Here is a 26665-nt window from a genome sequence, read left to right as displayed (position 1 = left end):
AAAAAAAAAATTATTGACAGACTTCTAAATCCTACTTTGTACTATTTATTCATCTGCGGCGTCTCATGAGGTCGTATTATAAAACATTCTGTCCCCAAAACACACACATTTGACAAGGGTTTCATAAGAATTGTGGGCATTTCCAGGGGTAACTTTATGTGGTGTGACCCTTCTCCTCTACCATGAACCTAAAATTTCACTCATGAGAACCCGACTGATCTCCTTTTTTGGCCTTTAGAAACAGTTGATGTGAGAAGCGAAAGTGTCTTGAAATACCGACCATAGTGTTTGTTTAGGCATGTGATTTAAGAGGACCACCACTACTACCATTACCATCGCCACCATCACCACCACCAACACCACCACGGTAATGAGGAGTGAGCGGTGAACGGTACACTACACAATCAATGCAACAGCTCACTCGTTTTCTCTTCTACCTTTCCTCCCTCTCTTTCTCTCCTTCCCTCCTTTCCTTCCTCCCTCCCTCATGCTTCATATCAGCGGCGCGCCAGGACGTATTAATATTTTGACCCATATTTTCCCACGAAATTCCTAAATCTAAACCATTCTTGCTGTGCCTCCTGCCTCCTCCCCTGCATCCAACCTCCCTAACCTCATGAGAGTTTTTAAAAAGGTAGCGTATACAACATTTCCCAAACTCTTCCTCCATACCCTGGACGCTATTCCCCAAACGCCGCTCCCCATAAAACATGAATGTGAACTGGCACGTGTATCAAGCAGCCCAGAGCAGACCAGACCAGAGGAGACTAAACCACACCAGACCAGACCAGACCACACCAGACCAGACCGGACCAGACCACACCAGACCAGACCACACCAGACCAGACCAGACCATACCAGGCCAGACCAGACCAGACCAGACCGGACCTGACCACACCTGACCACACCAGACCAGACCACACCAGACCAGACCAGACCAGACCAGACCAGACCAGACCAGACCAGACCAGTCACGTAAGCATGCACGGCCCCCGCCACATATGCTTCTAGGAAACACTAAAAGTCCCCCTTGCACGACTGCCTGAGTTAGCACACACCACTTCGTTGGAGGACTGCTGAGTATTACTGGACTGACGGAGGCTTTAAGTATAATGAGTAATTTAGTAAACGAGTTCGGTGTTCTGCCTCTTAGTGGGAACAGTATCAATTTCGTTGTATTCTTTTGACTTTTTTTTTATTATTATTTCTTGGTGGTAGGAGTGCCGAAGTATCTTGGGGTTCTTTCTCTATTTTTTCTTTCTTTCTTTCGTTTTCTTTTTTCTTTCTTTTTTCTTCCTCTTTCTTCCGTTTTCTTTCTCTTTCTTTTTCTTTCTTTCTTTCTTTCTTTCTCTTTTTTTCTCTCTTTCTTTCTATCTTTCTTAGAATTATATTGTAGGATCTCTTTTTTTTTGGAAGCCTTTTCTGTTTTGAGTTGTGGCATAAGATTTTTATTATTATTTTATTTTATTTCGTATTGGTCAGTTTCCTTTGCTATACAATAATGGATCTCTTCGCAATGTTTTGGTTATGCCGGCTTCTTTTTCATCTCGTCTATAGCTGTGTACACTCTCTCTCTCTCTCTCTCTCTCTCTCTCTCTCTCTCTCTCTCTCTCTCTCTCTCTCTCTCTCTCTCTCTCTCTCTCTCTCTCTCTCTCTCTCTTCAACGGTCCGCTTTTCATTTTCTCTCTTCCCCTCGCTGCTTTCCCCTCATACTCATTAAGTCTCCCCTCAAACCCACTTTTTCTGACGTCATAGAAAACGAGAGGTTATTGCCAACTGGTGTATTGGTCTTGGCAACAATGAAAGATTTCGGGCGAGTCGTCACGGCGGCGAATTCTCGGAAGACGTTCGACCTATCCGAGGAGAGTAGACGGACAGACAGACAGACAGAGAAAATGGGTGAGTAAGGGAGGGAGGGAAAGAGAAAAAAAGAAAGAATAAATGGGTAAATACGAAAAGAAAGAAAAGAAAGAAAGAAAGAAAGAAATTGAAAGAAAGAAAAAAAAATGAAAGAAAAAGAAATAAGGACAGAAAGAATAAAATGAAGAAAGAAATAAGGAAAGATAAAGAAAGAAGGAAAGAAAGGAGAGAGAGAAAGCAAGAGAGAAAAAGAAATAAAAAGAAATAAAAAATAAAAAAAGAAGATAGAAAGAAAGTAAAAGAACGAAAAATGGAGAAAAAAAGTAGGAATAAAAAAAGAAAAAGAAAAAAAGAAAGGAAGAGAGAAAATTAAAAACAACGAATCAAAGAATAAAAGTAAGATCGCTCTACCCATTGCTCTATCTACCCTGCCTACTACAACATTGAGGCTGTTACTTTCCTACAATGGCTATTCATCTATCAATCGGTTCTACGAATTATATGATCCGTTCAAATTTCCTACTCTCAATCATCATAGAAATTAGAAACACCTTCAAACTCTGTCTCATCCCTAACTTTTATCTTCACCAATAACGTAATGCACCTGGTGGACTAATAGCATTGTCTTTCGCAGTATTCGGAAAGACAACATTCTCTTTAATTAAGTTGCCGGAATACGTAATGTAATTTATGGCTGTGTTTCTCTTTCACGGTAATGGCACATATGTTTTACTCTCAGCTCCATTTGTCTATCGTATAAATGCTGCGTTAAGATTTATATTGTATGTATCTCGAATTCATGTTAAGAAATACATACCGTTTACCGTCTTCAGAATTGTAGTACAGTGGATTCAAATTCAAACATGTACTTCGTCTGCAGTCCTAAACGTAATCCATTTGTCATCATGCAGAGGGTGGCCTTTTGTTTCTCTTATTATTCTCCAATACTACATACACTTTACCCTCTCCAGTTATAGAAATGTAGTAGGTTACCATCACAAAACTTAATGCTTCGTCTGCTACCCTAAACGTTGTCCATTTGTCATTATGCAGAGGGTGGGCTTTTTTTCTCTATTGTATTATTCTTCATTACTACATACTCTTCACCCTCTCCAATACCGTGATGTAGAGGGTTACCTTTATAAATACTTCGTCTGCTATTCTAAACATCTAAACTTTACCCATTAAGCAGCGGATGGCCTTTTATTTCTCTATTGTAATCTTCACCAATACTGGATGCTCTTTGCCCTCTTCAAGATCTTAATGTTAAAAGGTTACCTACATTTACTTCATCTAATACTCTAAACTACATACATTTGTCATTATGCAACGGGTGGCTCTGTATATCCCTATCGTGTTGCTCTCAAATGTCACACACTCTTCACCTTCTTCAATATCTTTATGTTCCTGGGAACCTTATGTTTTCTTTTCCTTCGCAGTAGTGGTTTTTGCTGTACTTTCAATTTCCTCCACCTCGCACAAAGCAATGTCGACATATTTTTATTTCGCAGTACTAGGGAATGCTTCACTTTTACTGCAGTCCATTTAAAACAAGGAAGGCCGCAGCTCTGTAGTTCTCTCTTGCAGTACTGGCAAATGCTCTCCTTTTCCTTTCGTTCCATTTAAAACACACAATGCAGCTCGCAGTTATATATTTCTCTCTCTCGTAGTACTGACTAATATTTTATTCAGTCTTATCCACCTCACATAGTGTATCTTACAGACGGGCAAGTGCTATGCTCTACGACCTTCAACAAACTAACGCAATGTGTTTTTAACGTAATCTCTCTCTGTATATCCCTGTCTATATATATTCTCTCTCTCTCTCTCTCTCTCTCTCTCTCTCTCTCTCTCTCTCTCTCTCTCTCTCTCTCTCTCTCTCTCTCTCTCTCTCTCTCTCTCTCTCTCTCTCTCCTTTCCACCTCATTTCACTCCACTCTCATACCATTCCCTTCCAATCCTCTTTATTCCTCTAATCTCCTTAATTTTCTTTATTTTTATGACCGTCTCCTGCTTTCCCATCTCTCCTCTTAACTGTGACTTACTTCCTACCCTCTCCTTTATCCTTCTTTCCTGCTGTTCCTTTCCACTCTCCTTTCGGTTTCCATAATTTCTTGCATATCTTTTTTTGCCTGTCTCATTTTACTCTCCTTATCCGTTTGTATTTTGTATTCCCGTGTCGTTTAGCATAGTTTGTTTTGTGTTCTTTTTTTATATATATGTATGTGTTGTCCCGTTGCAATACACACCATATCGTTTTGAAACACATGATTTACGCAACACATACATACATGCATACAGAGATGAACAACAGTGTGATTCTTGCTTTAATTTTGGTAACAAATACAATACTACGTAAATCGGGAGCACATGCAATATAGTACATACAATACACATATACAATGCAATTTCGGTGACATACAATTAGACGGAGAGACAAGCTGCTGAGTGAATCTCGCCTAACTTAAAAAAACAGAGGGATACATGCGGAGGGTAGGGGGTGTTGAGGAGATACAAACCAACACTTCATGACAACACACGGTAACATAGAACTTCGGTAACATATACGTAGAGACGAGCAATACAGTGATGATTTCTTAATTTAAAAACCGAAGGGATGCATGCGAAGGGTAGGGAGTGTTGAGAGCTATACAAAACAACACTTAATTGACAACACACGGTCAAGGGAAGGAAAGAATGTTGCTGTATATATAATTCCACTACATAACACTAATATTAATATCCCGAGATGAAGGTTGTAATGTAATATGTATAGAGACAGGTCACCACTGCGCTCCGACAAAATTCATCTTAAAGAAAACAAGGTCTGAAAAAGTTATGTACATTAGCTATATTAACTACCACGACACATTCCAAGGGACGCAGCGCAATCTACTATAATGACGAAAATGGAAGAATAATGACAAAAGGGCGTGAGAGCCTAGCTAATAATACCGAGAAACGACATCACGAGCAAACAAAAAATAAGGGAATAAAGAAAGAAAAGAGAGGATAAGAAAAATAACACCCACTCATGTATGCAGGAAAGACGAATAGCATACACACACACACACACACACACACACACACACACACCTACATAGCAACATTTACACAACAAAGGCTTACAACACAACACAACGCAACACGGCAAGCAAAAAACGACAAAAGAAGCAACCAAACAAAAGAGCATCAGAACAAGACTGTAGTATAAGTATTGAAAAGAAAAACAACAGCAGCATCATCAGCCCCGCGCCTCCTCCATCCCCTTTAGGCGCACCTGGGAGGATGGAGTTGTTGTAACACCGAAAGGCATTAACTCCTAAAACACATAGGATCCAATACCTTTTTTTGAGGTCTTTTTGTATTTGTTTATATACTTATATATTCATTAAACCCTTTACTATGGCAGCTTTAGTTTTGCTTTAGATAGAAAGATGGATTGATAGATGGATTGATAGATATCGATACAGATAGACACAACAACAAAAAGAAAGGCAGAGAGAAATGAAAAAAATTATATGTAGACTATAGCAGCGGACATTTATTCTCTCTCTCTCTCTCTCTCTCTCTCTCTCTCTCTCTCTCTCTCTCTCTCTCTCTCTCTCTCTCTCTCTCTCTCTCTCTCTCTCTCTCTCTCTCTCTCTCTCTCTCTCTCTCTCTCCCTTCACACACAGGTTAATTGAAAAGGTGTTGCACGTCGCTTTCTCTGCTGTCACAAGCTGTCATCATTATAGTCAACCTCTCTCTCTCTCTCTCTATGTCTCTCTCTCTCTCTCTCTCTCTCTCTCTCTCTCTCTCTCTCTCTCTCTCTCTCTCTCTCTCTCTCTCTCTCTCTCTCTCTCTCTCTCTCCCTTTCTCATTCCTCTCTCTCTCTCGCTCTCGCAATTATTCTGCGTCGAACTCAACTCCTCTACCTTTCCCCCTCTAGAACTTCGCCTATCTCTCCCTCTTTCTCTCATTTCATTGTAATATAAACGGATAAACAGAGACATATGCAGAAAATGAATGAGAGAGAGAGAGAGAGAGAGAGAGAGAGAGAGAGAGAGAGAGAGAGAGAGAGAGAGAGAGAGAGAGAGAGAGAGAGAGAGAGAGAGAGAGAGAGAGAGAGAGAGAGAGAGAGAGAGAGAGAGAGAGAGAGAGAGAGAGAGAGAGAGAGAGAGAGAGAGAGAGAGAGAGAGAGAGAGAGCATGCCTTCAGAGATTAATAACTTCTACTCTGGCGGCGGAAATTGCAAGCTCAGTTCTGCTAATTCAGCTGCGTTGCCTCTCACGGGTGGTTTTGGGGCTATTTAACCTCAGCTTGTGTTTGTCTGTTTGTTTCTTTCAACTTAACTCCTTTTCTTTCCCTGGGACAAGCAGGCATGGTGTTATTCTTAGTTCCTTAATTTCTGTTAGTTTTTTTTTATTAACCTCTGCTTGTGTTTTTTATTTTTTCGTTTGCTCTTTCAACTTATCTTCTTTTTTTCCTGGGACAAGCAGGCACGGTTTTTTTGTTATTTCCTTCATATGTTAGTTTTTTTTTATTATTATTAACCTCTGCTTGTCATAATCGTTTGTTCTTTCAGATAAACTCCTTTTCTTTCCCTGGGACAAGCAAGCACGGTGTCATTCTTAGTTCCTTAATGTATGTTAGTTTTTTATTATTGTTTCTTGTTTAGTACCAGCAATAGCTACTTAACTTATGCTTGTGTTTATCCTTTTCTTTCCCTGGGACAAGCAAGCACCGGGTCCTTTTTAGTTCCTCATTTTCTGATAGTTTTTTTTATTAGTATTGTGTTCCTTGTTTAGCACCAGCAATAATAGCCACTTGGTTGAAGATATCGTACTGTTATCTTTCTTGGTTGAGTGAATGCTGTTTGAAACATGTAGGTTGATGGAGTGTTCTCGTGTTCCTGATTTTCTTCTCGTGGTATGTTTATCTTTCGAGTTTATTGATGTGTTGCGGTGTTGCTGCTTGCATTGTGATAAGTTATGGTCAGGTATCCCAAAGTGACCTTCACCTCACACACGCCCAAGTCACCATCACCACCAACACCATCACATCCATCACCACCACCAAGTATAACACGAACACCTACACCAGCAGCAGCACAAATAGCAACAAAATCATCGACAATATCCGCGTAAAATCGAGACAGCAATAACAGTAATAACACACACACACACACAAACAAATAAACAATCTTCGGATATAACATGGAGACAGGAAGCGAGCATTATGAATTAGAGAACATACAAAAGTTAAATGATATTCTACTACGATTAAGAACTGGGAGTGGATTTTGGTAAGTAGGTCACATCAAGCATAGAAAACTGATAACGGATAAGCATTAGAAGAGTGACGACCTAAGAAGCATACAAAAAAGAAAATCAATCGTTGTCAAAATAGAGGAAGAAATACAGATAGAAAGATGAACTATCAGGTAAACAATAGCAGAGTGACGACCTACGAATCATACGAAAGAAAAAAAAAATCATAGTCAAAATAGATAAAGAAATAGATAGAAAGATGAAGTGACGATGAGTGACGACCTAAGAAGCATACGAACAAAAACAATCAATTCTCCTCAACACAGATGAAGAAATACGAAATACTGATAGAGAGATAAACTGACAGACAGACAAATACCTGCATAAATGGATGAAGATACACAAATAGAAAGATGAACTGACAAATAGACAAATAACTACATAAATAGATGAAGATACACAGATAGAAAGATGAACTGACAAATAGACAAATAACCACATAAATAGATGAAGATACACAGATAGAAAGATGAACTGACAGACAGACGGACAAATAACTATATGAATTAATTAGTCGTGGTGGCAAAGCAAGGCACTAAATTAATGTCTGATGCGGGAACACCTTACATAATGCGGGGGTCAATAGGTATGACTTAATTACAGGCTTTACCTGCTCACTAATTACCTGGGCCATAATTATTAACGGCGGTGAGAGAGAGACACACGGCCAGCAGCATTAGTGAGATTAACAATACGTCAGTAACAAATTAATTAAATGATAATAATAATAATGATGATAATACAGAGATACATAACCCAAACAAACACACAAAGAGCAACAACAAAACACCTAAGAAACACACGAATCACAAACAAACAAACAAACACAAAGCAATTCACACAAAAACACTGACTAGCAACACAACAAACCAAACAAACACATGAATCAGAAACACACACACACACACACACACATACCACAATGATACCCAGTGACACGAGCTAGCTAGAAGGACCCACAGACAGGCAGAGAGGGAGGGAGACAGGAACGAAGTAAGGGAGGTAGGAAGGGAGTAAGGGAGGAAGAGGGGGAGAAGGAGGCAGGGAGGGAGAGAGAGAGAGAGAGAGAGGGAGGGAGGGAGGCAGCTAAACAGAGACTCATTGCATACCCCGCTGTGAAAGATATATTACTTGCAGCCACAGCGGCATTACCAGCGCTTGGGCTGATCCACTGCTGCACGGGCTTGATGGTGGTGGTGGTGGTGGTAGTGGTGGTGGGGTGATGGTGGTGGTGGTGATTATAGCTCATCATATCTCACACCCTAATAATGAAATGCAGCGTGGAAATGGACACGTTGGGAGGGGGGAGATGGAGGGGAAGGGGAGGGGGCTGGAGAAAGGGGAAGGGGAGGGGGCTGGAGAAAGGGGGAAGAGATAAGGGAGGGAAGGGATGGATGAGGAGGGGGTAGGGAGTTAAGGGAGGGAGGGGAATAGAGGTGTTCATCAATTTGTACATTGTGTGTGTGTGTGTGTGTGTGTGTGTGTGTGTAAGCGCCTAGAATGAAGGAATTTCACACGGTGTTGCATTACTAAAATTAATTATAAACTCGTTCTCTAAACTTATGGCTGTCGTATTGCCCTGTTGAAACTCTCTCTCTCTCTCTCTCTCTCTCTCTCATTAATTAGTGATATTATCCTTAATTTTACCATTAATGCTGTCAGTCATATTATTATTATTATTACTATTATTATTATTATTATTACTAGCGATGTTAGCTTTTTTTTAACAGCAATGGAGGCAGCTCACTGGCAAAAAACAAAAAGGCAGAAAAACAAAAACATCAACAAAGGCAAAAAACTAAAACATAAACGAAAGGCAAAACACAAAAAGACAAAAACAAAGGCAAAAAAAGACAAAAAAAGGCAAAAAAAAAGGATAAAAAAGTAATAAAAGGCAAAACTAAAGGCAAAAAATGGCAAATAAAGGCAAATTAAGGCAAATAAGGGCAAAAAGACAAAATAAGGCAAAGGCAAAAAATGCAAAAAAAGGCAAAGGCAAAAAAAGGCAACAAAAGGCAAGAAAAGGCAAAAAGGGCAAAAAAAGGCAAAATAAGGCAAAAAAAGGCAAAAACAAAGGCACAAAAAGGCAAAAAACAAAGGCAAAAAAAGGCAAAAATAGGCAAAAAAAGGCAAAAACAATAGCAAAAAGGTCAAATTAAGGCATAAAAAAAGGCAAAAACAGAGGCAAAAAAGCAAAAAAGGCAAAATAAGGCTTAAAAAGGCAAAAACAAAGGCAAAATAAGGCAAAAAAGGCAAAAACAAAGGGAAAAAAGGCAAAATAAGGCAAAAAAGGCAAAAACAGAGGCAAAAAAGCAAAAAAGGCAAAATAAGGCTAAAAAAGGCAAAAACAAAGGCAAAATAAGGCAAAAAAGGCAAAAACAAAGGGAAAAAAGGCAAAATAAGGCTAGAAAAGGCAAAAAAGGCAAGAACAGGAAAAAAGGCAAAAAAACAAAGGCAAAACAACAACATCAACAATAAAGCCCGCTATACCGCTCCTCCGAAGAAAAGAAAAAAAAACATGGAGAGCCCAGAAGAGAGGTCAATTTCGGGTGGCGTTATTACCTATTGAATCTCGTGTCTAGGTAATGCAATTTTCTTCCGCTTTCCTCTCCGTGCAGACGACAACTCTAGAGAAGAAAGTTTTGGTTGTCAGCTGATTCATTAAGTGCCGTGAGCCTTTTAGCAGCGAAGCATAAAACTACGGTATACCGCCACCACCGCCACCACTGCTAACAATTCTCCTCTCTCTCCTCCTCCTCCTTGACCTACTTCCTTTCCACTCCTATCCTTTATTTATTCCTTTCTTCGTTGCCAAATACATCTCATTCTATTTTCTTCTATTTTCTTGTGTTTACAGAAATAGATAAAGAGGAAAAGCAGGAGGAAGTGAGAGAAGGAGAAAGAAAAGAAAAAGAGACTGAATAAACGAAAATCAGTGGAAAAGATTGTGTGAGAGAGAGAGAGAGAGAGAGAGAGAGAGAGAGAGAGAGAGAGAGAGAGAGAGAGAGAGAGAGAGAGAGAGAGAGAGAGAGAGAGAGAGAGAGAGAGAGAGAGAGAGAGAGAGAGAGAGAGAGAGAGAGATAGAGAGAGAGAGAGAGAGAGAGAGAGAGAGAGAGAGAGAGAGAGAGAGAGAGAGAGAGAGAGAGAGAGAGAGAGAGAGAGAGTAATCACAGGCTCAGGTTTACGTGAGTCCAAATGAATACAAATCAACATCAAACGCAAAAGAAAAAAATACGATTAGAATTGACGCTTTGTGTGTGTGTGTGTGTGTGTGTGTGTGTGTGTGTGTGTGTGTGTGTGTGATTATGGTGCTTTCTTTTCATCTATATTTTTTCTCCTTTCTTTCTCTTCTACATCATTTTTATCAACACCTTTTGGTCCTCTCTCTCCTTTCTTCTTCCCTTTTCTACGTAACCATTACCACCTCCATTTTAATTCTTTCTCTCCTCTCCTCCCTTGAAAACTATTACCGCCTCTCATTAATGCCTCTCTTCCTTTCCTTTCTCTCTTGTCTCTTATTTCTTTCCCTTTTAAAACCCTCCTTAATACCCTTAACACATACTAATCCCTTCCTTTAACACTACACTCCTTCCTTCCTTCTCTCATTCTTCCTCCTTCTATAATCACCTCCCATTGCTGCTTGCTTTCTTCTAACTAATTTTCCTCTCTTCCCTCCTCCCCCATTTAGCAGTCCTTCTTAGTACACTTACTAACACTCCTTCCCCCTCCCTCTCTTCCTCTTTCCATCTCCCATCATAGGCTTTATTCCTTTCTTTTCACTAATTTCCATCTCTTCTCTCTCCTTAACCCAACTTCTTAATTCTCCTTCTTATTATTGTACCCTTAACACATACTACTATACATTTCAGCGGCAGACAAACGCTGTTTTTCGCAAATATCTCCTAAACGAATCTTTGGATCAGTATGATATTTCAGCACACTACCTATAATACCCGGACCTAATTTATGGCTAACCTACCACATTACTATATGTCTTATGTGACGAGTTTACTTGTGAAAAATAACACAAACCCGACGAGTCATGTTGACGCATTCTAAGGAAAGTGTGCCCCCCCCCCAGCACCCTCCCAAACTATTCCTAGCCACAACTACTCCCCCTTCTCGCTCTCGTTATCCCTCCTCTTCTCCCCCTAACTTCTCGCCTCCCTCATCACTCTTGTGTCCCTCCCTATTTCTCCCATCACTGTATTATATATTAGAATGTTATGTACGTGTATATGTATACTATAGATAGTATGATTATTAACTAAGAGCATGGTACAGTTCCATGGAGGCAAGACGTATTTCACGTTGATAATTACTGTACAACAGCATGTTTACATACATATAGTATGTAGAAGGTCCATGTTTGCAGTCCTTATGGTCACCCAAGTGAACACGATGTACTGGCATTACCTGTGGTCTGGACCTTCTAGGAAAAGTTATTACTGTTATTACATACTGTGTAGTACATATTCATCATAAAATGTCAACTTGGTCCAGCTAATATAATGTTATTTTGTTGACTTGTCTCTTTCATATTTATATTTTGCCAAAATTATAAACCGCATATATTTTTCTCCATCTATACATATGGTTATCATGCGTAATACGGGGACAACATTGCTGCTAATGGGTGCGCCTCGGAAGTCAATGAGTTATACCCTGTCTCTGCTTAAGTCATAGCCTCGGGCTGGGGAAGGGGGATGGTGTGAGTAGGGGGGTGAAGAGGGCAACCAGGAGGGGGATACTGCGATATTGGAGTAGGGAAGGAGTGGTCTTTGGGTTGTTCGGGGCGTTGGTGGAGGGGCTAGAGGAGTACCCCACACTCGTCCGATTCTGTTTAACACCTTAGATATGATGACTGGATTAGGCTTAATATCACTCAGTAAGCTCCTAACATAACACATATTGCAACATGGTATATTAGCCATAAATTAGGTCCGGGTGTTAAAGGCAGTGTGCTGAAATATCATACTGATCCAAAGATTCGTTTAGGAGATATTTGCGAAAAACAGCGTTTGTCTGCCGCTGAAATGTATAGTAACTCCTTCCTTTCCTAACCTAACTAGTAGCCTATGATGCCTTTCTTTCTCTCCTTTCACTTATTTCCATCTCTTCTCCCTCCTTAACCATACTTCTTAATTCTCCTTCTTATTATTGTACCCTTAACACATACTAACTCCTTCCTTTCCTAACCTAACCTAACCTAGCCTATGCTGCCTTTCTTTCTCTCCTTTCACTAATTTCCATCTCCTCTCGCTCCTTAACCCTACTTCTTAATCCTCTTTCCTAGTTCCCTTAACACATACCGACACCTTCCTTTCCCACTTCACTCCTTCTTTCTTTCCTTCTCTCTCTTCCTCTTCCTCTTGGGTCACCCGCCTCTTTAAAGGTCTAGCCTCTCCTTTTGTATAATTCCAGAGGTCACACTCCCTCCCTTCCCTCCTCAACCCCTTCCCAGACAAATTATGTTAAAGCCTCACCTTCTGTCTTAACCTCTACCGAGTGTTTTCTTTTAATTTCACCTTTGCCTCATTTTACTTATTCATATATTTACTCGTTTATTTATCTATGATCACAAGTAACGTCATCACCATCATCACTATCACCACCGCTAACGTCACCACTACTAATTAGGGCAATGAACATCACCAGCATCACGGCATCATCACCACCATCACCGCTCCACTAACGTCACCATCACTGTTAGCACCTCCACTACCACCACAATCATCACACAGCTATCATCACTACTACCATCACCACCACCATCACCACTACCACCATCACCTACAACATCATCACCACCAACACCACTGATCAACAACCTTTCATGATTTCCTAACTTTGGCACCTGACTCTTACATTCTTTTCCTCCTTTTAGCCCCTTGACAACCTTGACCCTTTGCCCCGCTGCATGGCTCTGGACCCTTCGCGCGCTCCTCCTTCCGGGCGGTCATTATTCATGCGCGTGTCTGTTCCTCGCTGTAACTGTTCTGCTGCCTCGCAATGCCTCCCCTTGGACGGGCGGGGAAAAGGTACCTAACGATGTAGCGATACCGAGATCTATAGAAGTATAAGATCTTTCTATCATCGTCCACAGTGATGTCGAGATCTTAAGAGGCACAAGGTCTTTCTGTTATTGTCTCCAGCGGCACCGAGATCTTTAGAAGTATAAGGTCTTTCTGTCCTCATGTAGACAAGTGTGGGAGCAGCATCCTGAAGGACTGGGTTCGAGTCCCGCCAGCCGCTACAAGGTGACAAATTTCAGTCACCGCCGAGTGGCCTAGGACTACCCACATTCTGTCTTGAGCACCATCTATTAACCTAGGCCCAGGATTAACTTTCTAAAGAGGATAAAAAATGAGCTGTGCAAGATGGTTCTACTTAAAACGCTTGGGCCATAACGGGTTATGGCCGACTATAAGGCTCCACCAAAAAAGCTTACCGGCGCAATAAAAAGAAAGTAAATAAAAAAAGTGTTTCATGTAGTAAAGGTAGTTTGGATACCTTGAATCATGATGTCAACACAATGATTCTCAGGTAAAATCTATTATGATAACGCGTACCTGACTATAAAGTATTTCGACAGATAGAGGAAAAAAATAGTCATGTACTTAGTTTAACTCACAATAGCATTAGAGATAAAAACATAAACGATCGTATTACATGCTCTTCCTTTTACTACTAAGAGGTGCCATTTATCGCAAACCAAAAACGCGTCTTTGTTTAACTCATTTTCTATCTCTTTTCATCCTCTTTTTCATTTTCTTTCTCATCCTTCTTCTCATTCACTTCCACTATCCCTTTTCCATCCTCTTTTTTATCCTCTTATTCATTCTCATCTTCATCCACTCTCCCATCTTCTTCCTCTTTCTCTTCCTCTTCCTTTCTCTCTTCCTTTTCCTCTTCTTCCTACTCCTCCTCCTACTCCTCCTCCCCGCTAGCCATCTCTCCTCCTCGTAACACTCAATCCTTCCCTCGGGCTCATTTCTATCTCATTTTGACACAAATAATTTATGTTCGCCATTTCGTTTTGATTACTTTCCGAGAGTGAGTAGGTCGCTGCTGCTACATACATAGTTCATTTAATTCATTTTCTGAGAACATTAATATAACGAACGTTGTGTGTGTGTGTGTGTGTGTGTGTGTGTGGTGGAATGGCATTGATTACATTTGGATATGAAAGAAAACATAAATAAATAGATAGATAGATAGATAGATAGATAGATAGACAGAATAATTTAGTTTGTTAGTGTACCTCCAGATGGCAGCACCTTTCTCCCCTATCCCCCCCTGGTCCCCCCGTCCCCGCCACCCCCCTCTACACCGCCTCCATCCCCGCCCCTCCTCCCATCCTCGCCGCCGTCACCGTCCCCATCACCCCCCTCTTCACCACCCCCGTTCCCCCCTCCGCCCGTCCTCGCCGCCGCCGTCCAGAAGTGATGCGGTAAGCGTGACCCGCACACCCTGGCTGGCGGTGATTGCAATAACTCCCGGCCAAGAGCAGGCAAACGGCGGCTCTCTCTCCTAATTTCTAATATCCTATACTCGGCGAGCATCACATTAATGATCCCAGAAAGGCCTAAACGAGCAACTAACGACAGCAGTTTCCGTTTTCGTTACGACGCAGGAAACTGACACCAGCTTAAAGGCCGCGGCTACACGTGCTGAATGGTGTGTGGGGGGGGGGGGGGCAGGAGGGGGGAGTGGATCTAGAGGGGATGAGAGAGGGGAGGAGGAGGAGGAGAGGTGGTGTGGATGGGGAAGGGAGTAAGGAGGGGGAGGAGGAAGGAGGTGAAAAGAGGAAGGGGGAGGAGGTGGGACTAGAGGGGATGAGAGAGTGGGAGGTGGGGGAGGAGAGGTGGTGCGGATGGGGAGGAGGGAGGAGGAAGGAGGAGGGGGAGGAGAAAGGAGAGAGGGGTGGAGGCGGACTAGAGGGGATAGGAGAGGGGGTGCGGAGGGGGAGGAGGAAGGAGGAGGGGGTGGAGAGGGGGGGAAGAAGGAGTGAGTGGAGAAGGGGAGGCAGAGGGAGGAGGGGGGGCAATAGGCGACCAGCGATGCCAAGGCCGCAGTTTTCATTGATACAATATTCCGAGGGTTATAAATCTATTCCTCAGTCTACACATAACACAGGCCCGGGCCGGCATTCTCAGACGCTTTCGGCTCTCACAACATATATTTCCAAAGTCCACAAAGGATATTAGTCGGGTTTTCATGAGCGTTTTTCACATTCATAGTCCAGAAGCCTTGTCAATCTATTTCTTTAGACTCATAAAACTACCCATGGATATAACCAGGCTCCAGAGAAAGATAGTGTTTGATCACGGGCCCATCAAAATTCAAACGGACTGCGCATGCCGTGACGTCACAGAGTGCGCGCGGCGAGGGTCCAAGCTCCAAGGTGTCACAAGGTGTGTTGCCCGGCCAGTCTGTGTTTAGCCGTGGTAGGGTGACTACCAACACAGGGTCAGCTGGCGGTTCAGGCCGCCGCCACCAGTATTTTGTTACTTTTGAGAGTGGTATCATTAAATGTAACCCCTCGCTCCCTACCATTTTATTTAATTTCCTTTGTGTAGTGAGAATACCAATTGACAGCATAGTCTCATGGTATATACTGCAGAGTAAAGAAAGAAATGTAATAGGTGAATATATAATGGACTTTGTGGTTTATATTTATTATTTATTTCGCTATCTATTATGCGCAATATACTGTAAGCCTCAAAGTCGTCAGTAAGAACTGGATTACTTACATTATTAGTGTGGTGATATGCTGCAGGAGAGAGAGAGAGAGAGAGAGAGAGAGAGAGAGAGAGAGAGAGAGAGAGAGAGACAGCCTGATGGAGGGGGAGGGGGTGGGAGAGGCTGTGGCTGTGTGACGTCACAGCCACAGCCGCGCTTTGCCCCGCCCTCAGCGGTTTCAAGTTGCCGTGATCAGACCTAATCTTTCTGGACCCTGGATATACCCACAACCAGCGTTACCAAATTATCGTACTCATCGCATTGCATTTTCATAGTTTCTGACCGATAGCTATGGCAAAAAACACCAAAAACATCAATAAATAACACTTGTAACGCTGACTTTAATTTTCTATCGTTATTTGTGTGGTTACGACAGTCTTGGAGCCTAAAAATTATAAATGCAATGTTCAGAGTACGACAATTTGGCAACGCTGCCCACAACTTCTACGAAAGTCTTATACAACATGGATGTGTAAGACTCGAAATGTTAGAGAATATGGGCCCAGGTCAGTCACTTTTCCATGACTTTTCCACGAGTATATGCGGTGAACAGCTTCCATGTTGAGCTATTCCTGACGTGGGAATTCGCGGCGGGTAACGCTCTCTCTAGCTATGATTTGGTAACACTGACACGATCACAACGGATCATTTATAGCAGAGCAGAGCAGGACAGACAGGGTAGGGCAGCACACCACCACGGCCAGGCACCTGCAATGCTTTATTAATTCACTCTCATTTAAGTGGCGGAAATTAACGCCAAGCGGGATAGAGACAAAGGGTCGGGTGGAGAGAGAGAGAGAGAGAGAGAGAGAGAGAGAGAGAGAGAGAGAGAGAGAGACCCAACCACAGTCTACATAATATGTATGTAGACTGTGGCCCCAACAACATCATATACACCGTCGACATGGAGGACTCATTGCAACGTCGCACCAAATATTTATAGCGGCGCGGATTGCATTTTGAAGCAGGGCCGCGTCTCATGGTTCGTTGATTCGATTCGCAGGCGTTAGGGGACACGACACTGGTGGCAGCAAATATTCAGAACGACAAGACGACGCCGCTGGGACAGGGCAGGCAGGGAAACAAAAGCTAGATTCGCTTATACGAGACTTAACTGCATGACTGACTCTCATCTAAGGAGTGGAAATGAACAATGACGGAGCGGAAACGAAACCCTTGGTAGACTTTTTATTTGGCAGAAGAATAAGCAGTTTAAATGATATAAACCCCCCAAAAGATGCATAAACTAATCACAAATGCGAAATGGTTGAATTTGTTTTCATTAATTCGACATGATCCCAGCTACCGGGTTAAGAAGAAAAAACATAAATAACAAAAAAAGTCCTCTCGGTGTTGCCCCTGTAAAGAAAATAGAACAAGAGGAAGAGAGGGTCAGTTTCGGAAGGAGAGGTGTTTTGATATCCCCAAAACCTTCCTAAATTACTCATGTCTAAGTGTAGGAATTAAAGACTAATAAAGACCCACATTCTTGAACCATTTCGGAGCTTACATACCCACATTTGAGAAAGCTATCGTAGAGGTTGTGTGTGTGGGGGGATACTTTCATGAGTAGTTTTATGAGCCGAGTGACAGTTAGACAAGGCTTCTGCATCATGAGCGTGAAAAACACTCATGAGAACCTGACTAATCTCCGTTGTGGCTTTTGGAAATACTTCTTGAGAGAGCCCAAAGCGTCTGAAAATACAGGCAAAAGCGACGCAGAACAGAGAACCTGGTAGACTGTATGAGGCACTTAGTAACATAGTGTACCAAGCGCCACATAAAGAAAGGCGCTTGGTACACTATGTTATTAGGGGACTTATATGCAAGACTATATATAGCTCTCCTATTTGAAAAGCCTATCGTAGAAATTGCTGGGGTTTTCATGGACTGTTTCGTGATCCTAGTGATAGTTTTACACGACTTCTGGACCTTGAACGGGAAAATCCCCATGACGGACGATTCATTATGACATGGCGCGAAATATTAATACAGTACGTAGAGGATGACATGCTGCAACAAGTCGACGGTCCACGGTTCGAGGCATCAGCAGCAGCAGGCAAAGGCAGGCAGGCAGGCGGCAGGCGGCAGGTGTTCAGCGCTTCGTCGTTACGCGCTGTCATCACTCACGCTTAACAGGCTGACGCGGTAAAACAGTCCTTCCTGACACGGCTGACATACGGCTGGCTGACATTACTCTGTGTTCTTGCTCTACGCCTATCCACCCAACCCCTTCCCTACCTAGCTTGGCCCTTCCCCCCTCCCTCCTTATACCAAGCTATTTCCGGGAACAATATTGCAGGCTGACGTTGCCCTCTGTTCTTGCTCTACGTCTACCCACCCAACCCCTTCCCTACCTAGCTACGCCCGGGAACATTATTGCAAGCTGACATTGCTCTCTGTTCTTGCTTTTCTCTCATATCCATCTTTCCTCCTTAGCTTGCCCCTTCCCTCACTCCCACACAGCCCTCCTCTTTACATTCATGGAGCCCCACCACAAACAACCCTGAAAAATATCCGCTCAACCACATCCATATCCCATAACATATCCTTTATCCCTTCCTCTGGCTGCCTTTCTCCCACACACAGTTCACGCGATAGTTAATCAAATGCAGCGACGTTCTTTCTCTTCCCCCCTGATGATTCGTGACAGTAGCAGCACTAATAATAATAATAATGAACGTTTGATGTGTAAGTCACGAGGCTCACCGGCACTAACGCTTCACTTATGATATGCGAGTGCTTGCAGCGGCGTTACAAACACTGACAATCATTATTACAGAGTGGCAGGTAATAATGAAGTGGGTCTAAGCTTTATTTGTTGCTCTGTCTGTGACGCCAGAATAGTGCCACAGGAACACACACACACACACACACACACACACACACACACACACACACGATCATCATCATCTTCTAGTATTGGTTTGTATAACGCTAAGCTTCACACTATATTTTTGCTCGTGCTCTCTGCATCAAGGTAACGCACTGAAATCGTTTATCGAGCTATACTCCGTCTCTTTGAGATGTATATATTCAGCAACTATAAAAGAAACACGAGCTGGAAATCATCATGGTGTCACTTAAGCCTCCCTAATGGTGGGGTGATGGTGGTGGTGATGGCGAGGCCGGCACTCAACAACAGCATAAACAGGTGAGTAAATAGTTAAAAATGAGAGAGGGAAGGCGTTTATCGAGCTATATTCCGTATCTTTTAGGTGTATGTATTCAGTACCTATAGTAGAGACAATCTGGAAATCATACTAGTCAATACGAAATGAAACTTAGGTGTATAAATAGTCATAGAAACCACACACTACAATAAAATGGAGGAAGAGGAAAGGCTTTTTGAGGTATTCATATTTATCAGCTATAGAACACACACACTCACAAACACTCATTCAAAAGGGTGAGAGAGGGAGTGAAGGGCTTTTGATACCACGGTCTCTTAGACAGGATACGATCTCTTGAATACGAGCACGGAATGGGACGCCTTTATGTCTTACGAGAACACTTCATCAGCGAACAATATTCCCGCAGCGAGCGATTCACTTTCCATAGGACCCATTTCAGATAAGGATCTCTCTCTCTCTCTCTCTCTCTCTCTCTCTCTCTCTCTCTCTCTCTCTCTCTCTCTCTCTCTCTCTGAACAAAGCCCTCTCAGAGCATCTCCATAACCTCTCATATCACGCGGTGGTTTGTTAGGATAATGATGTTAGATTAAGACAGCGATTAAGGCGCCAAACCCACCTGTCGAGAGAGAGAGAGAGAGAGAGAGAGAGAGAGAGAGAGAGAGAGAGAGAGAGAGAGAGAGAGAGAGAGAGAGAGAGAGAGAGAGAGAGAGAGAGAGAGACACACACACACACACACACACACACACACACACACACACACACACAGAGGAACCTTCCCCACCCCACCCCACCAATACATACACAAACCTACACTCAAATTCATACCTTAATTAACCTCTCTACAAACAAGTAACAACACATGACTATACCAACCTTCAAAATCAATATAATACTACTAAGAGACCAAGCCTCCCATTACCAACTAAAAACAACCAACCTTCTGCAAACAACAAGTGGCTATGGTATATGCTACTAAGACGCGGACTCTTGACAAATGCCCTTCGCCAGACGACACGTACGTAAGCTGCTGTGCCGGCCGGACTCTCGAGGGACTGACGCTGAGAGACTGACTGACCCCGCACGCCCTGCCGACAGACGAATGCTCCGACGTGACTCTGACTTATGACCCCTCGTGATGCACTGTTGACGCTGGTGTTGCAAAGTGACGGAGAAGGGACGGAGAACGAAGTGAGGGAGTGTGGAGAGCGGAAGGAGAATGAATGGACAAGGAAAGGATAGGAGACGGAGAGGGGACGAAGAAATGGAGAGGGGATGGAGAAATGCTTGTAAATGATGGAAAATGGGCGGAGACGATGATAGACAGATAGATAAATGCATGGATATAGCTTTAGAGATAGATAGGTTGATATAGATAGATAGATAGATAGATAGACAGATAGATAGATAGATAGATAGATAGATAGATAGATAGATAGAAGTAAACTTACATGAAAAATAGGCAGCATAAAGTGGCATTTACATTTATGAAGATGGAAATGATAATAATAATTAATCATAACAATAATAATAATAATAATAATAATAATAATAATAATAATAATAATAATAATAATAATAATATTAATAATAATAACTAGACATTGGACACTAACGAGTGCAAACCGCCCGCTGCCAACACCCTATGGTCGGAGCTCTCAAAATGTGAAAATATGCCTTTTTGACCTCGGTGACCTTGGCCTTTGACCTTTGACCTTCAAAATCAAACTAAACCGGTGGGGGGCCATTAGTAGTTCACCTATGAAATTTCAACATCCTAGCTGTAATGGTTCAAAAGTTATCGCGTTACAGACAAAAAAAAATACACAGCTGAAAACAATACCTTCCGCAAAATTATTTTGCGGGCGGTAATAATAATAGACTATAACAAATACATATCAACAAACATAACAACAGCAATAACAACGAGAACAACAGTAACAACAATAACAACAACAATAAAAATAATAATAATACAAATAATAACGTAATTTTTCCCATAACAAGACCCTAATTGCAATGAATGACTTGGCAATCATGATCGTATTTGTGAAGCAGATTAAAGCCTTTGTGCGCCGCTCTTTGTCAGTGGGCAAGGGGGGTTAGTGGGCGTAGGAGGGGAGGGACGGGTGTGGATGTAGTGGGTGGTGGTGGTGGGCGTGGTGGATGAGGGTGGTGGTGGGTGAGGTGGTGGTGGGAGGCGTGGGCGTGGTTGGGTTGGTGGGCGTGAGAGTGGTGAGGGTGAAGAGGATGGTGGACGTGGTGAGTGGGGGGTGGTGGTGTTGAGAGGTGGTGGGCGTGGGGGTAGTTGGCATAGTTGTAATGGGGTGGTGATGGTGGTGGGGTGACGGGTGTAGTGGGCGTGGTTAGGGTGGTGAAGGGGGTCGGTGTGGTGGGATTGTGGTGGTAGGTGAGGGGATGGGGGTGAGGGTCGAGTGGAAGCTGGTGCTGCACTCTGCTGTCTGATGAGCTGAGGCAACACTGCGACTCTTTCCATAACGGTGATCAACGCGGATAATTAAAACGATACATTATTACTCACATTATTTATACTGTTATTGCTGTTGTTGCTGGTATCGTTATTGCACCAGAGCTTCGGGACAGGATACTAGGTCAGGCAGAAGGAGTTAGACGGGATTGAGGAGAGGACACGAGGACAGTGGCAGCGTGGAAGAGAGATAGGAAGGGAAGGTGTTTAGGGTACAGTTGAGGCGAGGCAGGTACCGGCAGAAAACAATAACAGCTATATGAGGGTGGAAAGAGCCGAGGACGAGTGCAGCAGCATGGCGGAGGACGAAAGGGACGGGGGTAAGGGAAGGAGAGGAGGCAGGAGTGGCGAAGATAGCCGGTTATTGGTTCCTGAAGAGCGGAGGGGCTGCGTGGAGAGCGACCAAGTGGAGCGGTGGCGGCGGTAACTCACGGAAACTTGATTAAGAGTTTTGCGACACCGAAGAGTGACTTAAGCAAAAGCCCAATAATTGAAGCCGCGTGCAGGACGGCGGAGCAACAGGAAGAGAGGGCTGGGGCCAAACACAAGACGGCAACAGGGCGCTCTCTAGAGGTTAAGACTGGCAACGGAAAAGGTAGAGGAGAGAGACAACCCTACACATACATAGAAACATATACACTTACCTTTAAACTCCTATGTGTTTGGATGTCTATACGTCTGTCTGTCTGGGTGGATGGATGGATGGATGGATGGATCAGGAACTTTTTCACCAACGCACACATTACACTGTTTTCTTTCTCTGACAAGGGGTCTGGTCGATATACTTGCACCTTTCGGACAAAAAGAAGCAGCGTTAATCAACCTATCACCATTATTCTTACTTTAAGCAATACTATGACCGAGTAAGCAGCCATAAACCTAGTTCTTGCTTATCAACCGTTTTCTGTATTTCTCCAAATCTACCAACTTGTACTGCATCTTCTCCCACAGACACAGGTAAGTATCCAATGTATCTATCCACCTGCCATCTACATATCCATCTATCTTTATCCAACGACCTAGCATCTCCTCTTCCACACAGCGACGCAGGTAACATCCACTCCCACGTACCTGCCCGGCCAGCCACAGAACAAGACGCCTCGCAGGGGAAATCAACCCTTCAATACGTACACATGAGGCGAGGTATTAGAGAGAGAGAGAGAGAGAGAGAGAGAGAGAGAGAGAGAGAGAGAGAGAGAGAGAGAGAGAGAGAGAGAGAGAGAGAGAGAGAGAGAGAGTTGAATTACCGTACCTACGCGTCTCTATATATACCATGTCTGCCAAAAGAGTAGGTTTGGCAGAACCCAAAGTCCCTGTAACATAATTATGGTAATCTTGCCCCATCATATATCACCTTGCCATGTAAAGTGACCTAAGTCGGTATTTAGACGCGTTCGGCTCTCACATCAACTATTTCCTAAGGCTAGAAAGATCAGTCTGGTTCTTATGAGTGGTATTTTAGGTTCCACGCACAGAAGAAGGATCAAACTACCACCAGGGTCATAAAACTATCCCAGGAAATGGCCAAAACTCATACGAAAGCCTTGTCAAATATGTGTGCTTGGGCGACGAGATGTTTTGATATACAACCCTAAAATCATATTAGGTAAATGGATGTTGTTAATCTGCTATACTACTATCTCCTCCGTGCATAGGATACGCGTACTCTAAATCTGTGTTGTTCTTCTGATTTACCATTCCTGTAGCATAGGTAACAAGCCACCCAGACGATACTCAGAGCTAAGAAATCCATCATACCGACACGGGGTCCTCGAACACTGCCGTTGTTGTCTGAAATGAGCTGAAGGTTGTGGTGAAGAAAACGGGCTGCGGGCATACGGGGCTACCAGATTGTCGTACTCACCACGCTGTATTTACCTTTTCTGGACCAAACTTGTCGCACCCACACAAATAACGATATTGTCATACTTATAGTTAAAACCGTCAAATATTAATGGTTGTTTTGCTATTAGAAACGATAAATCGACGTTCCGAAAGCTAACCTGATTATCGTTTTTCATAGTTGTCATCGCACATCCAGGAACCTGTTACACTGGTGCTGCCATCATGCAAGCGGTCTCCGCAACCATCGCGAGGACAAACGTGGCGTCTGTAATCCCATTTTCTTTATTCAGTCTCCGTGCTCAGACGAGGTGAGGATTACAGAACCGTGACCCTGCGTGCTCGTGCCTGTGACTGTGGTTGTCTAGGCTTTGGGCGAGGGTGTGTTGACGTATTTTTCTGCAGCATTCCAGTTGGCTCTCTTCTGTTAAGGATCGGGATTAATTTTGATGAGGTCGTTTGATCAATTATTCAAAACACAGAAAGCGTATCTATCTACATTTTAATTAATTATAATCGTTCATGTTCCTCATCGGGTTTTCTTCTGAGTTTTCGTCGGATATGAATGCGACTTGAAATGGCGTGTGTGTGAATTGGCAAACAGTGTGTGTATATTCATGTGGTGAGGAGGAGGTGGTGCCGCAAGCCTCTCAGGTAACCCAGCGCGTCAGTCAGTCCTCCAACACGGAACGTGACTAACGTGTGCATCTGTTGGTAATTAGGCGCCCCAGTGTGTGTGTGTGTGTGTGTGTGTGGGTGGGTGTGTGTGTTGCAGGCATTAAACCCGCTACTACATCCCCGGAGCTTGAGTGTAACTTTCGCCAAATTATGTGTGCTTAAGGAAACGTGATGATAATGAGAGCAATCCAATTATACACACTTCATTTTACATCAGATTAGGATGCTGAATACCGCCCCCCCCCCCCCCTCTCTCTCTCTCTCTCTCTCTCTCTCAATAACTCTCAGGCCAGGATTGAAAACAAGGAGCGAATTTTCTCAACACTGCCAATAGGGAACCGAGGCGTGTCCAGCGGAGTCGTGTTGGTGAGGGAGGGGGAGGGCGGGGAGGCAGAGGGGGGAGGAGGGAAGAGGAAATCGTGAGGAGTGGTAGAGGGGGAGAGGGAGGGGGTATCACTTGGGTGGGAGGAGGGGAGAGGGTAAGAGCTGGGGGAAGAGAAGGGAGGGAAGGAGGGAAGGGGAAAGGGGGGAAGAGCAGGAGGAGGCGAGAAGGGAGAGAGAGAGAGAGAGAGAGAGAGAGAGAGAGAGAGAGAGGACTAAGGAGGAAAGAGGGGAGAGGTATAAGAGTTGGGGGAGACGAGAAAGGAAGGAGAGGAGGGAAAGAGAGAGAAAGGGAGAGAGGGGTGCTTGACTAGGTTACGGAGGAGGAGGAGAAGGTGAAGAGAAATGAGAGGAATTCAGTGGAGGAAGGAACGAGAAAGCAAAGAGAGAAGGGAAAGAGAGAGAGAGAGAGAGAGAGAGAGAGAGAGAGAGAGAGAGAGAGAGAGAGAGAGAGAGAGAGAGAGAGAGAGAGAGAGAAGGAGGAAGAGGGAAGGAACAGCATGGGAAAGGGAGAAGGAGGAACAAGGGAGGAAAGGAGAAAGAAGGAATAACCAGGAACAATGCAGTGGAAGGGAGGAGGAGAGGAGGGCGAGGATGAAGAGGGAGGAAAGGTCAGGTGAAGAATCTGCTTTTGAGCGCACAAGCGTGGTTAGGAAATTGCTGTGGTGGTGGACGAGAAAAGTGCGGAGGGGAAATATGTGGAGTTGGCCAGGCCGGGAAACAAATAATTACTGGGCCTTATGCCGGTGGGTTGTTCAAGGGCGACAGACACACACACACACACACACACACACATAACCTACCACCACTGTTTGGATTATTTTTTTCTGTGCATTTTCTAATTAGTATCTTTCACAACCTCAGATCATTTTTCGTCTGTCAGAGAGGCTCACACAGATTAATCCGCTCCCATGAGAATGTCTGACACGTTTAAATTATCCACTGCAAAGAAAGAAATAAAAGTTAAAAGTATCATGATATATTTTCTTTATTGTCGCTTGCTTCTTGTTACCCTCCACTCTGTTATCTTTGCTTGACTAACGATACAATAACGTCTAATATACCTACGAGTCGCTAATGTCTGTTTTCGAGTTACTGAACGAGAACAGGAACCCAATGCGAGAAGACGAGGAAGGAGAATCGAGAACTAACGAGAACAGAACCACGAGACACGTACAAAGAAAGCAGAATCGAGGCCTGAACGAGAACAGGGAAACATGAGACAAGACTGGGAAGGAATATCAAGACCTCCACATGCAGACCATCACACATCATCTTTTCTATAATCCCTCTACTGCCTTTTCTAATCAATTCACTCTATTAGTCGATCTCAAAGTAATGTGTTTAGGTACTTACCGACCACGTGAGTCTGTCGTCCATCTCTCCACGGTGAGGACTGAGGGCCGGAGGGTTGGTACTCTCAGACGCTTCCGCCTCTCACATCAACTATTTCCTAAGGCCAAAAAGATCAGTCAGGTTCTACTGAGTGGTTTTTTTTAGGTTCATAGTACAAAAGAAGGGTCAGACTACCAGAAGGGTCACAAAAACCAACCCTTGAAATGCACAAAACTCCTACGAAAGCCTTGTCAAATATGTGCGCTAAGGCGAAGATTTGTTTAAGATTACGCCCCCAGGGATGCCGCAGATTACATGGACGATAAACAGCGTACACACACACATTTCAAAAGTAGCAGATTTCAACATTAAGTAGCCCAGTACATATAAGAACAACTAAACAAAGCATGTATTAAGTAACGGATTAAAAATTTAAGTAGCATGTTGCCTTCATAAGTCACCCAATCCACTAGTTTTCACCCAGTTTGGCAACACTGGAAAGGAGAGCAGCGCACCGACCACCGAACCACCACTTACACGTCCGAGCCAGTGAGCGAAACGCCGTGATGCCATCCTTGTCCTAAGCAGTGTTGCCATACGTGCTACGGCAATTTTTAGCCCCTCCGTAAGGTGGTGGATAGGTACGGATTGGTAGGTATGCTAATAGATAAGTAGGCAGGGTGGGTGAGTAATAGTAATAAGAGTATAGTGATAAGTATTATTAGTAGTAGGTATGCAATAGTGTTTTGGCGAGCTACTTAAACGGTTATGAAGGCAAAGCAAAGTTAATTAAAAGAAATATGGAGCGGAAAAAAGATACAAAGAAAGCGAACAAAATGAAGTGGAGAGGGAGAGAAGGTGATGACTGGCTGGCGGAGGAACGTGTACATGAC

The 26665-nt window shown here is 43.4% G+C and overlaps 1 long non-coding RNA gene across 1 annotated transcript in view; it reads right to left on the bottom strand.

The window, feature by feature from the left end:
- The window catches only part of LOC127009442 (uncharacterized), a 37256-nt gene that overhangs the window by 6022 nt on the left and 4569 nt on the right, over positions 1 to 26665 (bottom strand). Inside the window, exons 2-3 of the long non-coding RNA XR_007761985.1 lie at positions 25794 to 25890; positions 22181 to 22327 (exon numbers count right to left, since the gene is read on the bottom strand). This is a non-coding gene — a long non-coding RNA (uncharacterized LOC127009442). The remainder of the gene's footprint in view (positions 1 to 22180; positions 22328 to 25793; positions 25891 to 26665) is intronic.

The sequence above is a fragment of the Eriocheir sinensis genome, chromosome 40, assembly GCF_024679095.1.
Source record: "Eriocheir sinensis breed Jianghai 21 chromosome 40, ASM2467909v1, whole genome shotgun sequence".
NCBI classification, from domain to species: domain Eukaryota; kingdom Metazoa; phylum Arthropoda; class Malacostraca; order Decapoda; family Varunidae; genus Eriocheir; species Eriocheir sinensis.
Note: the sequence above shows the minus strand (reverse complement) of the source record. Positions and strands in the feature narration are given on the sequence as shown.